The sequence below is a fragment of the Schistocerca piceifrons genome, unplaced genomic scaffold, assembly GCF_021461385.2.
Source record: "Schistocerca piceifrons isolate TAMUIC-IGC-003096 unplaced genomic scaffold, iqSchPice1.1 HiC_scaffold_936, whole genome shotgun sequence".
In the NCBI taxonomy this organism is placed as follows: domain Eukaryota; kingdom Metazoa; phylum Arthropoda; class Insecta; order Orthoptera; family Acrididae; genus Schistocerca; species Schistocerca piceifrons.
Window position 1 is genome coordinate 4,672,248 of NW_025729208.1, and position 5,000 is coordinate 4,677,247.

General features: G+C 54.2%; 1 non-coding gene across 1 annotated transcript in view; it reads left to right on the plus strand.

Moving 5' to 3' along the window:
- Window positions 1-3,697: 3,697 nt before the first annotated feature.
- LOC124772076 overlaps window positions 3,698-5,000 on the plus strand; it is a 1,909-nt gene continuing 606 nt past the window's right edge. Inside the window, exon 1 of the ribosomal RNA XR_007013754.1 lies at window positions 3,698-5,000. This exon is cut by the window's right edge and continues 606 nt beyond it. This is a non-coding gene — a ribosomal RNA (small subunit ribosomal RNA).

Consider the following 5,000-nt stretch of genomic DNA (forward strand, 5'->3'; position numbering starts at 1 on the left):
GGATCCGACGGAACTACGCCACCCATGCCGGCAAAACAGTATCGCCATCTATGAAAATAGGGCGACACCACATGCAATACCGCCATCTATGCGCATCTGACAACACTACGTCCGCACCACAAAACATACCGCCATCTGTAGGTCTCCCGCAACATGACCTCCTGCAACGACGCTACCGCCATCTATGAGACGCCAAGCCGACTAAGACAGCGATGGCGCCACAGTGGCCGCCTTTCGACGCCACCCACAAAGGCTGCAGCCTCTGTCGACCATAGCACCCAATCTCCAGTGGCTCTGCCGCACGAAGCCGTGGACCGGCAATGACGCCACCCGCACCCGTTCGTGCACCACCCCAACCGCCAAACTCGCACCTCCAGCGGATGAACGGCGGACGTTTCCCGCACTCGTAAAGTGCAATCCACCCCTATAACTTGCGTTTCATGAAGAGTTATTTCCAATATGCGACATTCCCGCTGTCCGTATACATGAGCCGCGACCTGTACCACTTACGAGCGAGAGACGCGATCGCGTTGCTCACTGTACGGCGTCCGATACCGAGCCATCAGCATGTCGGTCCCCATGCGCGTTGCACTCGCACTCGCAGTCGCAAAAACGTGGGGCAAATATATTACGCGGAAGAGTTATAACAGACCGAGCCCCACTGCATGGGGGGAGTCTTTGTCACTAATGTACACAGATGGAACATTTTGGACTGGAACCAGATTACCCGTACACACGGCGCTGATTAGTAATCAATGCAGAGCCATCAAACTACAGCAAATATACACAACTGTCCGTATACATGCTGAAAGAGTCTGCCCAAAATGGGAACCACACGTCAGCCAGACACTCTGATCACGCACCACTCTCTGCTTCTAACAGGCGCACATACAATATGTAAGCACCAGCATGGAACAACATCCAGTGCATCTTCTCCGCCACATTACACAATCCACACTATCACAACCAGACCAGGAGGTCCGTGCGGAAAATACAATATCCCAGCCTTTCGACATCCACCATTGCGCAGACCAGGCACCAACACCCACACATGTCCTATACAACGGTGCACCCAACATCACAATAGTACCTCCTGTCACAGCGCACAAACAATGACATGAGTCAAAGACACAGGTCTCACACAAGCATAGAATTGGAGCGCCGCCTCTAATAAGCCAAAGGTGCATCCTGACGTGACAAATCTGATCATGTCACAAGCATTCACTTACTATAATCACTATCAACGAACCTGCCGCCCCCGCCCCCCCCCCCCTACACCTTTCCGTACAACAACGTGTAACCTAACCTAACCTAACCTAACCTATGTTGTACCTTAACCTAACCTATGTTGTACCTTAACCTAACCTATGTTGTACCTTAACCTAACCTATGTTGTACCTTAACCTAACCTATGTTGTACCTTAACCTAACCTATGTTGTACCTTAACCTAACCTATGTTGTACCTTAACCTAACCTATGTTGTACCTTAACCTAACCCATGTTGTACCTTAACCTAACCCATGTTGTACCTTAACCTAACCCATGTTGTACCTTAACCTAACCCATGTTGTACCTTAACCTAACCCATGTTGTACCTTAACCTAACCCATGTTGTGCCTCAACCTAACCCATGTTGTGCCTCAACCTAACCCATGTTGTGCCTCAACCTAACCCATGTTGTGCCTTAACCTAACCCATGTTGTGCCTCAACCTAACCCATGTTGTGCCTTAACCTAACCCATGTTGTGCCTTAACCTAACCCATGTTGTGCCTTAACCTAACCCATGTTGTGCCTTAACCTAACCCATGTTGTGCCTTAACCTAACCCATGTTGTGCCTTAACCTAACCCATGTTGTGCCTTAACCTAACCCATGTTGTCGCCTTAACGTAACCCACGTTGTCGCCTAAACCTGCTCTGTAATTGTTATACGACTCGTTCAATTACTGTAGTGTTGCCCACCCGCAACCCTCGCAATATAGTTCGCTACTCGCACTGCCCGCACCCCTGTGTATCGCTTCATGTTAAACACCTTGCAAGTCTTGCTCACTTTCCACATGCTCCTGCTGTACACTGTAATGTGGATGGCAGCAGGACGTACATGCCGCCCCTCCCCACGTCCCCACCTTGCCCCCTGCCTTCGCAAGCTGGTTGGTGAGAAGTTTGCATGTTCAATGCCCTTCGCATGCGACGTACTCAGGCTACGTTGTGGTGCGGCCTGTGTCAACTGTCCGCTGATGTCGTACGCGTGAACCACAATCTGTACTGCACATTCGTCCTTATGTACTGAATGATACATCGTGGCACATGTGTGACCGCACAACGACTGCGCCCAAAAACGGCGGACCATACAGTGCAAATATTGTGCACGCAGCTACGTGTCGTCTCCCTATGAGAGCTGGATTGCAGTGTGGTACGCCATAGAGACGTGTGGGAGGAACGGACGCCGTGGATGGCGATCAGCATGAGCTGTCTGTTGATGTATTCGGACCTAGTCGTCTCTCCTCACACACCGTGATGGCATGGTGCACCGCGTTCCATATCTGCGACATGCTACAGAGGCCGGTTGACAGTCGTTCGAGCAATGGACATCGCATACGTACGGGGGCCACCTTCCACGTATTGTCTAGGCGTGCACATTTTGTTGCGTGTATGTGGGCAGACGTAGTGTGGCGTGACACCTGACACAGGCATGCAATAATCGTTGAAGTTGCAAATGGCGATGGACGCCTGCGTTTTCTGGTGAAGTTACGCAAATGAACAAATGGTAACCTGTTGTGGTGCGGTTGTTCTCGCTAGGGGTGAATCGGTGATGGCGACGATAGGTTGAGGTACTAACCGGTTGTTCCAGCGATACCCACCATGCCGACGAAACTGAACGGCATCTGGGTGTGAAGCGATACGCGGCGGTGGCTGGGTGGGACCGTCCCCGGCCGGTGAGGGGGCGCCTCCCGGCGTGCTGGCCGCGCGGTGCGTGGGCGCACGCGCTACAGCCGGCTGGTGGGGGCGGCCAGTGGCAGGCGCGCCGGCCGACGGACGCGGCAGGCGTCGCAGCTGCGCGCCGGCGCACCCTGCGCGCGGCGCCGTGCGGCCAAAGTAGGTCCTCGCGGGCCCGGTGCGAAGCGCGGTGGACATCTTCAGTGTGCTGGTCCGATTGAGGACTGTGTGCGTTGAGGATGCGCCGCCGCCCGGCGCTCGGCGCCGCGACGCCGTCTGCTGCTCGGTCGCCCCAGCGGTTCTCGCTGGTGGTTTGTATCGCAGCTGTGCGGATGTGTTGGCGCGTGCGCTGTGCTGGGAGAGTTCGCTTCGGCACCCAAGTGGGGCTTTTGTCCTTCTGTGGCGCTGGCGTTGGAGCTGCCGGTCACCGTAGGTGGCGCGTGTTGTCTCCCGCCGGCAATGCCACGACAGCACGCTCCCGGGCCTCTGTCGGCAGCGGCAAGCTCAGTTGGGAGCACGGGTGGTCGCACCGAAAGCGTCTACTCGCCTAACTCCGGGCGATTGCGCCTCTCTCGAACCCGACCAAGTACTTGGGACGGCGCTGCGCGCCGCCGGGACCTGAGAGGGTTTCGAGGTGTATTGTGCAGGGGAGCTCAGCCTCCTCCTGTTTGCAGAATGATTGAGCGGACGCTTGCGTGTTCGCGCGGGCCCCCGGGACACACTCCCGGGCGGCCGGCTGCTCAGCTCTAGTTGACGCAGCTCCCTGGTTGATCCTGCCAGTAGTCATATGCTTGTCTCAAAGATTAAGCCATGCATGTCTCAGTACAAGCCGCATTAAGGTGAAACCGCGAATGGCTCATTAAATCAGTTATGGTTCCTTAGATCGTACCCACGTTACTTGGATAACTGTGGTAATTCTAGAGCTAATACATGCAAACAGAGTCCCGACCAGAGATGGAAGGGACGCTTTTATTAGATCAAAACCAATCGGTCGGCTCGTCCGGTCCGTTTGCCTTGGTGACTCTGAATAACTTTGGGCTGATCGCACGGTCCTCGTACCGGCGACGCATCTTTCAAATGTCTGCCTTATCAACTGTCGATGGTAGGTTCTGCGCCTACCATGGTTGTAACGGGTAACGGGGAATCAGGGTTCGATTCCGGAGAGGGAGCCTGAGAAACGGCTACCACATCCAAGGAAGGCAGCAGGCGCGCAAATTACCCACTCCCGGCACGGGGAGGTAGTGACGAAAAATAACGATACGGGACTCATCCGAGGCCCCGTAATCGGAATGAGTACACTTTAAATCCTTTAACGAGTATCTATTGGAGGGCAAGTCTGGTGCCAGCAGCCGCGGTAATTCCAGCTCCAATAGCGTATATTAAAGTTGTTGCGGTTAAAAAGCTCGTAGTTGGATTTGTGTCCCACGCTGTTGGTTCACCGCCCGTCGGTGTTTAACTGGCATGTATCGTGGGACGTCCTGCCGGTGGGGCGAGCTGAAGGCGTGCGACCGCCTCGTGCGTGCTCGTGCGTCCCGAGGCGGACCCCGTTGAAATCCTACCAGGGTGCTCTTTATTGAGTGTCTCGGTGGGCCGGCACGTTTACTTTGAACAAATTAGAGTGCTTAAAGCAGGCAAGCCCGCCTGAATACTGTGTGCATGGAATAATGGAATAGGACCTCGGTTCTATTTTGTTGGTTTTCGGAACCCGAGGTAATGATTAATAGGGACAGGCGGGGGCATTCGTATTGCGACGTTAGAGGTGAAATTCTTGGATCGTCGCAAGACGAACAGAAGCGAAAGCATTTGCCAAGTATGTTTTCATTAATCAAGAACGAAAGTTAGAGGTTCGAAGGCGATCAGATACCGCCCTAGTTCTAACCATAAACGATGCCAGCCAGCGATCCGCCGCAGTTCCTCCGATGACTCGGCGGGCAGCCTCCGGGAAACCAAAGCTTTTGGGTTCCGGGGGAAGTATGGTTGCAAAGCTGAAACTTAAAGGAATTGACGGAAGGGCACCACCAGGAGTGGAGCCTGCGGCTTAATTTGACTCAACACGGGAAACC